The following is a 13,650-nucleotide window of genomic DNA, read 5'->3' on the forward strand; positions in this document are numbered from 1 at the left end:
GGCTTTTTTAGCTCACTTCTCCCTCCAGATTCTAAGCATTTGACCATTCACCATTGCAGGTTGTAAGGGACAGCATCAGAAGTTGCCTTCATTGTGTTTCGAAAACAATTTGTTCCTGTTGGGACTTTTTTAACCACTTCAACACCAGGCCATAGTCAAATGACGGCCACAGATGGGATCTCCCATCCTGGGTGGCCGTCATATGACGTCCTGGGCTTCCCGGCCGTCTAGGAGGCGTGCACGCACCCGCCACATTGCTCAGGACCCAGTGCATGTGCCCGGCGGCTGCGATGTCCCCCGGGCACCCGCGATTGCCCGTTAACCGAGCAGGACCGTGTATCTGTGTGTGTAAACAGTACAGAGGAACACTGATCGGTCTCCTCCCCTTGTGAGTCCCCTCCCCCTACAGTTAGAATCACTCCCCTAGGAAACATATTTAAACCCCCTAGTGGTTAACCCCTTCCCTGCCTGTCACATTTATACAGTAATCAATGCAATTTTATAGCATTGATCGCTGTATAAAAGTGGATGGTCCCAAAAATGTGTCAAAAGTGTCCGATGTGTCCGCCATAATGTCGCAGTCACGAAAAAAATCACAGATAACCGCCATTAATAGTAAAAAAAATAAATAAATAAATTTTTTTTAAAAATGCCATAAATCTATCCCGTATTTTGTAGACGCTATAACTTTTGTGCAAACCAATCAATATACACTTATTGCGATTTTTTTTTTACCAAACATATGTAGAAGAATACATATCGGCCTAAACTGAGGAAAAAATTTGTTTTTGTTTTTAAAAAATTGGGATATTTATTATAGCAAAAAGTATAAAATATTGTGTTTTTTTCAAAATTTTCGCTCTTCTTTTGTTTATAGCGCAAAAAATAAAAGCCGCAGAAGTGATCAAATACCACCAAAAGAAAGCTCTATTTGTGGGGAAAAAAGGATGTCAATTTTGTTTGGGTACAGCATCGCACGACCGCGCAATTGTCATTTAAAGTGCAACAGCGCTGAAAACTAAAAATTGGTCTGGGAAGGAAGGGGGTGAAAATGCCCTGTATTGAACCGGTTAAATAAATAGTTTCAACATATCCAATATAAGTATGCCTTATGAATTTTTATCCTAAAGTTTTAATTTTTTGGGGACTTTTTTCAACATGATAATAATGAATCAATTATCCTATTCACTTGATATATTGATTTATTCACTTACATTGTCTATTGTGTTTGCATGATTATGTTTTAATGTAGTGTGGTTTTTGCGCAATCTTCTTTTGTGTGTATATATATATATATATGTTTATGAATTGAGTATTTAATTCTTGGAGATAGCAGCATACACATACCCACTAATATATATGTTTTATAAATTTCATTTTTTTTTCACATAACAATTTATGGTATTGATTGTGTTGTTGGTTGGGTGAGTGAAGAATAATTACTCTATACACAATAGGACTAACTGACATATGCCTAACCTTTATTTTTACTATAGGGATAAGGGGGTGAGGCAATTATGACTGATATAATTAAAGGGGTTTTGGCACACACTGTTCTTGCACTGTAGTGGAATGAGTTGAAAAAAAAAGGTAGCACCAAGAATACTGTAGACAGTCAGTAATAAGTTAGTGGTGTGAGCAATTTAAAAAAAGGCCTTTAAAAAAACCCTATTGAGGAAGTCTTGTTGAGAAGAATGGAAGAGTGGGACAACTTCCCAACACAAGTTGCACTGCAAGTTCTAAAGGGGAAAGAACGAACTGTACCGACCTTTCGGAATTGGTTTCCCCAAGATGTGTGGCGGTCACTGGATCTCAAGAAGTGAGGACCTGACTAAGACTTGACTTCCGCTCAATCTCTTATCTTGGCTTACTTGCAGATATCTTAATTTTTACAGCCGGGAGCAGAGGATTCCATTCTTAAATTCTGAAAGATTTCCCACAGGTGCCCCAGCTTCCACAGGGTTTCAAATACTGAAGGTGAGACCCTTAGATGAGCCTTCCTAACTTGGTCTCCCAGTTGCTAAGTATAACGTGGCTGAATTTGGATACACTTGGCTCCACTGTGTAAGGTCTGAGAAAAGAATAGGAGGTTCTCGGACCAAAGACTGTACTTTGAGGATACCACGGCCTGCAAGGCCCCGGATCAATATTGTCCTTATCACAGCTGTATGACTACAGGTCATAATGAGGAGCTTGGAGATCACAGATTCTGAGGCTATATAGGCCAACCTGCCGACCCAGCTGGATGTTAGTAGATCCACTGATTCCACTTCTGGGAAGCTCCTCTTGCAGGAATAACTTCCATTCCTGACCATTGAGTTTACTGCCAAGTTGGGATTCATTGAACTGCTTGTTGGTCTAGGGACTCACCCCTGACATCCAAGGCTTCGTATTTTACCGTGTCCGTCAGGAAGTTCTAGGAAGCCAGAACACAGAGCGATGAGATGAGACAGGTTTTACTGTTACCATACCGAATGGGAGATACCTCTGGCATGAGTTGAATAATCTGGTATTCCTTCTTGCCATGAAGATAGGAGATTACCTATTGCCGTCTGTTTTGAGCATAACTGAGGCCTCCTAGGCTGTGTTGCCCAAACGACTTCCCCACTTGGGAATCACTGTACCCCTGGTGTTAGACACTTTGTCCTCCACTGGCCTGTCATTGACCTTGAGCTAGGAGGTCACTGAGGTGAATAGCAAGAAAGTGAATAGACTTTGATGATTGGTATGCCTGGAAGCTGATGAAAGCTGACAAGATTAACTATCCTTAGCCACCATCAACGGGACTTTACTCATATGTGAGGTAATCTTCCCTGGAATAGGAAGCAAATCTTCCATCACCTTAGAAGGCCAGGTTATGATGTTCTCAATTTTCCAGTGCGCCTAACCGACTGCATGGATTACTGCAGACTACTTCTTGACCATTTGAGACCATGGGATACAAACAGATGGGATAGAGCTAGGACTTGCCTCTAAATAAGGACCTAATACTGTCACCCTCTGTGAGGGCAACTCTACAGTATTCTCCTGAATGTCTAAAATGTCATTATAATAATGAGATTAGTTGTTAGTTCCCCAGATGATCTGTCCAAATTTGATCTGAGTCTGAATCAGGATTTGCCAGGACCTAAAGGATGTTCAGTCACCCGCAGCTGTTGTCCACATAAGGAACCTGCTGCCCTTGCTTCTGCAAGATGGCCAGTACTGGAAGCAATGTTCTGGAACATGTCTTGAGTATGTGGAAAGGTCAAAAGGTTGTTGAATGAACCGGAAGTGAAACTCTCAGAAGCCTGGGTGCACCGAAGTGCGAATGTACACATCAGCTAGATCTAGAGAAACTGTAGCTGCTTTATCTGATGGTTTGAGTGATTGTTCTCAATGACTCCATATGACTTTTTGGATCCTGATCCTTTGTTCCATATCTTGCCTAAATCTGCTTTACGACTAAAGAACAGTGGACCAATGGTTCCTGTTGGGCAAGATTTGGTAACATTTGCTTAAAGCCTTGATTGCTCTAAAGAACCATATTGGGAATTAGAGGAGTTGGAAGAGTAGAATGAAATTCCATTGACTTCCTTACTGCACATAGTACAACTTGCCAGCACACCAGAAATCTTTCGTTGTTGTCCCAAGGTTTTGTTGCAGACAGATCACATCACAAAGACAAGTGCTGCACAGGCCCCACTGATCCTAAGCCTCCTGCTCCAATTTTGCATTAATTTCTGCAATATAACACTTACTGGGCTTATATGAGTGAAAAGGAACTTTCCTGCTTCTCGATAGGAGCAGACTTGGGCTTAGGCGATCAAAGACGATTATGGATCTTCCAATCTCTTTGCTAGCTCTTCTCAGTCCCTGTCACCAACTCTTTGTTCTGGGCCTAGGTAACTAGCCTAAGAGATTAGTCCCTGATCTAGACATCACTGATTCCATCTTAAATCACATTCCATTTGACTTAGAAGAGGTATATGCAGTCAGTGGTTTAAGCAATAGGGCTTGACTGACCCCACAGAATAGTAGGAGGAACAGCCTGCTGCATCCATAGTGGTTGTACTGCCTCGCTGGTCACTCTAATTTCACTCATGGATCAAACACCACAGAGGCGTATTACTGGCCAAGTTTACCTTCAACTTGTCTGCTGAGAACCAAATAGCCTTGGCTACTGAGGTGAAACCTTCATTTCCAAATTTATATTGCTGTTTCCATGCCTCTGCAAAGGCTATTGCACCATCTGCTGGCAGACTGGCACGTCTGGCTAGTCTGATGAAGATTACTTGGCTTGGCTAACTGTCTCTGCAGTAAAAGATGGGCTTTACAGAGGGGATCTTGCATCCCCTGCTAGCATGAAGACACATCTGGCCAATCTGATGAACGCTCCTCGGCCTGCTGCTTTTAAGCAAACTCAGTTGTTTAGCTTGATTAGTACCTGAGCGTTAGCAACTAGAGATCCACCCAGTCAGTTTGCACTTGAGTCAACACATTTGCCTTTGTGTTTACTGCTGCCTGATATGCAACTTGGCATAGCATCTTGGAGGACACGTCACCTAACCACAGACCCCATACTGCCCAGGATGGTCCTTTTTGTGATTTCCTTTAGTCTGCTCCTTCTGGCAGCACTTTGAATGTATAGCAGTTTTCTTTATAGCCAAACAGGACCTCTCACTGTTGGAGGAACAAGTTGCCACTTTTTCTTTGGGGTGTGGTGCTGGTATTTAAAGCGGGATTCCGTCCTTAAAAAAAAAAAAAAAAATGTAAAAGTCAGCAGCTACTAACATTGTAGCTGCTGAGTTTAAATAAGTACTTACCTGTCCTGGGTGTCCGCGATGTCGGCCACCCAAGGCCGACCCGTCCCTCGGCTCTCGGGTCCCGGCACCGCCATCCTAGGTAAGGGAAACAGGCAGTTGAGCCTTGCGGCTTCACTGCCAGTTTCCTACTGCGCTCGCGTGAGCGGTGCGGCGCTCTGTGAATGGCCCTGTGGTTTTCTGGGAACACACACAGTTCCCAGAAGACAACAGGGCTGCTCACCGAGGAGCAGAACACACCGGTGGTCATAACAAATACCTGGAAGTACTGGCTAGGACATAGCCTTAATACAATATCAGTGGCCAACCACACACCCATTTGCAGACATTGAAGCAGCAAATGGACCTATATGCTGAGCAAGGGTTAAACCCTTATGCCGTGTACACACGGGTGGAGTTTTCGACCGGACTGGTCCGATGGGCTTTCCGACGAACTTTCAACGGACTTTTGATGGACTTCCGACAGACTTTTGAACGAACAGACTTGCCTACACATGATCACACCAAAGTCCGATGGATTCGTACGTGATGACATACGACCGGACTAAAATAAGGAAGTTTATAGCCAGTACCCAATAGCTGCCCCAGCGTGGGTTTTCGTCCGTCGGACTAGCATACAGACGAGCGGATTTTTCAACCGGACTTGAGTCCGTCGGAAAGATTTGAAACATGTTCCAAATCTAAAGTCCGTAAGATTTTCAACTGAAAAAGTCCGCTGCAGGTCCGATGGAGCCCACACATGGTGTGGATGGGGAGCTCACTCACCCCTTGGCAGTCAGCACCTCTCATCCAGATGTATCTGAGGCTGCTGGCCTTCAAATGTCCAGCCCGCACTTTCCTTTTCTGAGGCACAGTGCTGGGGATTGGAGTGTGGGCAGACACAGAGAGGTAGGGGCGGGAGGAAGAGGTACAGATCAAGCCCTCTCTCCTCTCCCGTCTGTGTGTGTGTATTTGGGCGGGGATTGTTAGTTTTGGCTTTGGGCAGCATGAAAGAGAGTGTAACAGACACTCTCAGTTTAGACAACTGCAGCCAGCAACCCTGCTGGGAAACTATAGTCCAGTCTGAATAATGTGTCCGGGTTTCAGGCAGTCTGAAACCCGGATGCATGATGCCAAACCCGAACTGTCCGGGTGAATCCCGGACAGGTGGCAACCCTAGATGTCACTCCTCCACCTGGCTGAATTTCAGAGTTCTCTGACTTCCTGTTTCCTTCCTTTTCCAGTCCTGATACTACAAACCTCTTGATCCTTTGAACCTTTGTAGTTTCAAGATGGGCTATGGGAGTCATTTGTACCAGTTCTGGGGGTTGATGTGGGTGGGTTCTAGGGTTACTGTGGGTGTTTCTGGGCTTTCATGTGGGTGGTGTAATGTGCAAATGTGTCATAACTTCTCCTGTGTAATTCCAGTCTTCTAGCATGCCAAAGAATTATGGCTTACTGCAATACTACAGAAGAAGGGCCATGGGAGGTTATTATGAAGGTGTTTCCTTCATATGTTAATTAATCACTTCACAGACAGACTATAGCTCCCAGGATTCTCAGCGCTCTGCATAGAAGTTAATCAGCTTGATTGGCTTTAGCTCTCCTCCTGCTGTCCAGAGGAGGATGGTGCAGCATAATTTTAATATCTCAGTAGAGGGAGAGAAGAATAAAGGGCAATGTTTCCATCTTCATATTACTGTAGACCAACACCTACCTGTCTACATGTCATCTGTCCTTCCAGGAACAAATGCGGAAGAAAATACTCAATATATCCCTGTTAATCCCTTTGTTAATGTTTGATAAGGATGTGAAAGAGCCAGCATGTAGCTTGGCAATGGTCCGGAAAAAGCCTCAATATTTTTCGAGAGATGGAGATACCATCATTGGAGGCATTTTACAAATATCTCAATTTGCAACATCATACCTCCCGAAGTTCGAAACTCGTAGACACCCAGAGGACAAATGTGTACTGTAAGTAACTTATGTTTATGGAAATTCACCACTACCCCCTCCTGACACATACCTTTCTCATATGTAAAAACAGGAAATGCAGAACAGTGAACAGGGTGTTACGTGGGTATGTGTAAGTGATCTGGTGGTTACAAAGCCACTAGATTACTTCTGTCTGACAGCCAGCAGTTAAATTGTCACACACTCCCTGTGGCTGCATCCTGCAGTTGGTGGATGGACAATATTCACCCTCTTCTGTCACTTTTTGCCAAAAATGGTTCACACTTTATTTGGGAGATCTAAGAGGACAGAATCTTTTGTTTGCATTTTATGATTTGGCGGCATTTGCTACTTTTCTTTACATGGACACTTGAGAGGACTTTTTTGAGATGTTTATCTTATTTGCTTTGATATTTTTATTTAGTTTATTTAGTTTTATCCACTTTATTACACTTTTTTCTAAAGAATATGTTTATATTGAATGCCTACATTTAGTGCTGCACTTTATGTATACATATACAGGGCTCAAAATTTCAAGTCCTGAGATACTAGCTAGGCCTTAAGAGTTACTCACCACCATTTGCCCCACCCAAATTCTACCCTGCCCGGCCCCTAATTCCGCCCCTAAACACGCCCTTGTATATTATCTCATGAAATTACACTGTTAAATGCTTTATTCAGTATTAGGTTTTGTTTCGCCTCCCCCAGTATGCCTCTACCTCCAACGCCTCCCCCAGTACGCCTTTACCTCCAACACCTCCCCCAGTACGCCTCTACCTCCAACACCTCCCCCAGTACACCTCTACCTCCAACGCCTTCCCCAGTACACCTCTACCTCCAACGCCTCCCCCAGTACACCTCTACCTCCAACGCCTCCCCCAGTACACCTCTACTCCCAATGCCTCCCCCAGTACACCTCTACCTCCAACACCTCCTCCAGTACACCTCTATCTCCAACACCTCCCCCAGTACACCTCTACCTCCAACACCTCCCCCAGTACACCTCTACCTCCAACACTTCCCCCAGTATGCCTCTACCTCCAACACCTCCTCCAGTACACCTCTACCTCAAACACCTCCCCCAGTACACCTCTACCTCCAACAACTCCTCCAGTACACCTCTACCTCCAACAACTCCCCAAGTACACCTCTACCTCCAACACCTCCTCCAGTACACCTCTACCTCCAAGACCTCATCCAGTACACCTCTACCTCCAACACCTCCTCCAGTACACCTCTACCTCCAACACCTCCTCCAGTACACCTCTACCTCCAACACCTCCTCCAGTACACCTCTACCTCCAACACTTCCCCCAGTACACCTCTACCTCCAACACCTCCTCCAGTACACCTCTACCTCCAACAACTCCCCAGTACACCTCTACCTCTAATTCCTCTTCCCAGCATATCTCTGCCTCTAATGCCCCCCGACATCTGTGCTTTTAATGACCCCCTCGCAGCACACCTCATCTTCTGGCTTCCCCTCTCCAGAACACCTATGCCTCCAATCTCCCCCCCAATCCAACGCATCTATGCTTCCAATACTCTCCCCAATCAATCATACCTATGCCTTCAATTCTCCCCACCAATTCATCATACCTATGCCTCCAATTCCATTGTGGGAAGGGGGTGGAATTGGAGGCATAGGTGTGATGGATTGGGAAAAGGGGGGGGGGGAATTGGAGGCATAGATATGATGGATTAGGAAGGGGGGTGGAATTGGAGGCCCAGATATGATTCAGACCTCCAATTCTACCCCCCCACCCCCAATCCAGCACATGCTTGGTCTCAATACCACCCCCAGCACACCAGCACATGTCTTGTTTAATCCCCCATTGTACCAATGCCTCCAGCACACTGTCATATTTACCATTCTGCAGCCATGGGGGTCAGTTATCACTGTGCACACTGAGGGCAGACCGAGATGGTTTGAGCCTGTCCACTTAGGATCACCCACTCCTTAGATGGGCAGCAGAACGGAGGCGGAAAGGGGCAGTCCCAGGCGGCACTTTAATGCCTATTGAACAGCACGGTCTGTGTGCCTGGGCGGGGATGTGCAGGAGGGAGGCGGAGAAGGGCTTTCCCAGGCAGCTATTGAATGTATATTGAAGTGCACGGTCTGTGTGCCTGGGAGGGGATGTGAAGCAGAATGGAGGGGGAGAGGGGAGGTCCCAGGCGGCTCTTTCATGCCTTTTGAACTGCACGCTCTGCAAGGATGTGTGGCAGGAGGTGGAGGGGGGCGGTCCCAGGCGGTTGACTGTATGTATTTAAAATTGGCCACGCTGTGAGGCTCGCAGTGCGGATGGGGCACTGGCTATAATTTCCTGGGACAGCACAGCCCTTTCATTACTCGCCCTCCTCATTTGTTTACTCACCAAATGAGAGTGCAAATTTTGAGGGCTGTACACATAAAGTGTATATATTATTTATTATATATACATATATATATATATATATATATATATATATATATATATATATATATATATATATATAGTACAGGACGCCAAGGTTGGGTCCCGGATGCTGCTATATAGCACCGATATTTGGGGTATGGTCCCTTTCAGGGAAGTGCGGTAGTGTTCAGGGGGTCACCCAGGATGGGTGAGGAATTCCCGGGACTGACTCACAGTCCTCTCTGTCTTAATAGAGAGTTATTTGGGACTTGGAATTTGGGAGGCTCTGAAGTGATATTCAGGTGGGAAAGAGCCTCCACTCCTGACCACAGAGATTCAGCACACAGGGGTTTAAAGTCCTCCAGGAAACAGCTCATAAAAGACAGGAAGTAGTGTTAGAGGTGGTGGTGAGGAGGAGTAGGTGATTACACCTGTTGTGATGAGCTGTGTATCTTTTGGAAGCTGCTAAAGATTCAACAAGGACTCTTAAAACTCTGGGGTGAAGACCCGGCCACAAACTATACGTGCCTTTTCTTTAATTTTCTTTGTGCTCAAGATAAGCGGACTTTATTTTATGCCGAAGATCAGCGGACTTTGTTTTATATTTTTGTGCTGTGTGCTGAATGAAGCTTTATTTTTGATTTGCTTACAAATAAAAGCCTTTTTGTTTAAAGTTTAAACGGTTTATGCACTTGGTCCCGGGGAGCTATTATCCCCCAGACTTTACTATATATATATATATATATATATATATATATATATTTGTTTGAGATTTGGTATCATGAATCTTAGTGCTGGAAGCTATCATTATACATATGGAATCAAAGGGAAAGGAGAAATAGGGAGACATAAGCGCAGAGTTTTTCCCATTATAAAAGTTTGAGCTACTGTAATTTTTGTTTGTCAACTAGAGACAAGAATAGGAAGCTCATCTTTAGAACCTTAGCATTTCTGTTAACATATTTTTGTGTTAGGAGACAAACATCTGCATGCTTAGAAAGAAAAAAGTGCTTATTTTCTCTAATATACACTATATTACCAAAAGTATTGGGACACCTGCCTTTAAACGCACATGAACTTTAATGGCATCCCAGTCTTATTCTGTAGGGTTGAATATTGAGTTGGCCAACCCTTTGCAGCTATAACAGCTTTAACCACTTCATGCTAGGGATGGGCTGAATGACTCCCTGTTCGGTTCGCACTAGAACTTTCGAACATCGCAAAAGTTCGGAACTGAATAACGAACCTCATTGAACCCAAACTGGAAAAATCAAAAGTTTAAATTTTTTAGGCTTATATGCAATTAATTGGGCATACAGTGGTTATGGGGGTCTGGGTACTGCCCTGGGGGACATGTATCAATGAATTGCTGTCAAAAGTTGAAATGATATGCATTTGTCAAACAGGTGTGAAAAAATTGGTCTTTGGGTGTCAGCGGTGCCTTCAAACTGTAACCCTATAGAGGTACTGATGAAAGCAAGAATTGGCCTTGCTGTTGAAAATTGAAATGATATGCACCTGTCAAACAGGTTCAGAAAAATTGGTCTTTGGGTGTCAATTGTGCCCAAGAAACCTACACCAAAAAAATTATTCCAGATGAAATCAACACCCACAACGCTAGGCAGCTTGGAAGTCCTGCAGAGATTTCACATCCATTCGTTTTGATAAATGTCACACGGTCCACCGAATCTGTGAACAGACGCGTTCTATTATCAGTAACAAAACCTCAAGCAGCACTGAATGCCTGTTCGGAAAGCACTCTGGATGCAGGGCAGCCCAGCAGCTCAATTACATACTGGGCAAGTTCTGGCCAGTCGTCTATTCTCATGACCCAGTAAGCCAGTGGATCGTCAACTGGAAAGCTCTCCATCTCCGCTTTTGCCCCTAGATAATCGTCCACCCACCATATGATGCAAATGCTGGCGATGGGATGTGGAAGCTGACAGCCCTTGGTGGTGAGGACTAAATAAATTGTAAAATGCATCACTTAGGCGGCCGCCTTCTCCACCGCTCCTCTCTTGATCAACAGAAGCAAAACTATGTTTTGCACGACATTTTAACCTACCAGAGTCAGGAAAAGCTTAAGATAAACTCCTCTTTAAGGTATCCTCAAGAGATTTCATCTTCTGCACTCTCTGTGGGGATGGGATGAGTTCTGAGATGGTGACAGTACAATGCATGCATCCTTTATGAGCAGGCATGGGGAAAAAAATCTGAGCCGACCTGAGCCTGTCGTTGTGCCATTCTCATACAGGTACTCGTTGATGGCCCTCTGCTGCATGTGCAGCCGCTGCAGCATTGCCAAAGTAAATTTTCACCTGGTGAGCATGTCACAAATCAGGTGGTTTATGGGCAGGTAGAATTGCAGCTGAATTTCAGCCAACCGAGCACTGGCTGTGTATGACCGCCTGAAATGACTACAGACTCTTCTGGCTTGCTTTAGCAGATCTTCCAACCCTGGGTACCTATTTAAGAAATGCTGCACCACCAAATTGAGGACATGTGCCAGGCATGGCACATGTGTCAACTTTCCCATCTAAGGGCAGACAGGAGGTCTGTGCCATTATCGCACACCAGTATTCCTGGCTCCAGCTGGTGTGGCGTGAACCATCTCTGGGCCTGCCCCTGCAGAGAGGCAAGAATCTCTGCTTCAGTGTGGTTCCTGTCCCTAGGTACACCAGCTGAAGCACTGCATGGCACCTTTTAGCCTGACTCATTGAATAACCCCTTGAAAGCTTAGGGGGTACTTGTGGTTCATAGGACAATTCAGCAGATGAGGGCATGAAGGAGGAGGTAGAGCTGACAAATTTTGCATCATCACCACTAGCTGTATGGAGACGTGGCGGCACAACAAGCTGCAGCACTGAGCCCTGTCCTGAGTTGCAAGCAAACTTACCCAGTGTGCTGTGAACAAAATACATCGTCCCTGACCATGCTTGCTGGACCACGTGTCAGCAGTAATGTGGACTTTGCGGCTGACTGCCTTGCCCAGCAATGCCACAACATTGCCTTCCACGTGATGGTACATAGCTAAAATGGCCTTACGTGAAAAGAAATAGTGACTGGGAACCTGCCATTGTGGTACAGCACATTCTGCAAATTTACAGAAGGGGGCAGAATCCACCAGATGGAAAGGCAGAAGTTGTAGAGCCAGCAGCTTTGACAAGCTTCCATTTAGACGCTGGGCATGTGGGTGGCAGTGACTATTTATTTTTCGCTGCAGTAGATGGGGTCGAAAATTTTGCCGGCTACAGTCTACAGCTGGTGGTGTGCTAAAGGCAGATGTGCTGCAAGGACCTGGAACACACTGCGCTAAACCCTCATCCCTGTCAGTGGAGGCTGCTGAAAGGTCATGAGGTATAGTGGGGGCAGACTGAGGTGAGTAAGGAGGAGGAACAGAATTGTGCCCCTTTTGTGTGGCTTTCAGGTGCTTTTGCCAATGGGCTGAGTGGTGGCAGATTAAATGCCTTGTCAAGCATGTGGCACCCAAATGGCTGGTGTTTTTGCTACGCTTGATGTGCTTGAGACAAAGTTTGCAAATTGCAACAGTGCGATCGGCTGCACATCTGTAGGCTCATGTTCCTGCCATCCTCAGCGTCAGAACCAACATCTGAATTAAGTAATGGCTGTGCATCATCAAGCAGCAGATGGCTGACGCTGTGTTCAAATAACTCAGCTGACTCCTCCATGCCTAATGCTAGGGCTATGACAGGAGGCAGGTTTAGCCACTGTGGCAGCTGCAGTGGACTGTGCGCTAGTCTCTGCTTGGGTGATGGAGGATGAGGATGGTTTAGTAAGCCAATCCACCACCCCTCTGCATGCTGTGGCTGGATAACACAGGCAACATCATTAAACAGAGAAAATGATGCCCTGCCTGAGGACTGACCATGTCCACCTTTGCCTGTGGACACAGACTCTGCTGGCCCCCTAACAGTGCCATGGGAACGTCTGCCTCTCCTTGTCCTCCCAGACATGACGGGGGGGGTGCTTATTAACAAAAAGTAATAAAGATGTGGAAATGTGTAGGTGGATGCACTTTAATCAATGGAAAGTGGTGTTTGGTGCACTTTAACTTGAGTACTCACTACACAGACACACTCCACTAATACACTATAACAGGGCTCAAAATTTCAAGTCCTGAGCTACTAGCCAGGCCTCAAGGGTTACTCGCCACCAGTTGCCCCACCCAACCCCGCCCCACCCCTAAACACACCCCGCCCCTAAACACGCCCTCATAAATTATCTAATTAAATGACACTTAAATGTTTTATTCAGAATTAAGTTATAAAAATAAATATTAACAACAACTTTATCCGTGCCCACCAATGCAGCCTGCCTGTGCCCACCAAAGCAAGCTGCCTGTGCCCACCAATGCAGCCTGCCCGTGCCCACCAATGCAAGCTGCCTGTGCCCACCAATCCAGCCTGTGTCCACCATCCAGCCTGCGCCCACCATCCAGCCTGCGCCCACCATGCAGCCTGTGCCCACCATGCAGCCTGTATCCACCATCCACTATGCAG

Source organism: Aquarana catesbeiana, linkage group LG04, assembly GCF_042186555.1.
Source record: "Aquarana catesbeiana isolate 2022-GZ linkage group LG04, ASM4218655v1, whole genome shotgun sequence".
Taxonomy (NCBI): domain Eukaryota; kingdom Metazoa; phylum Chordata; class Amphibia; order Anura; family Ranidae; genus Aquarana; species Aquarana catesbeiana.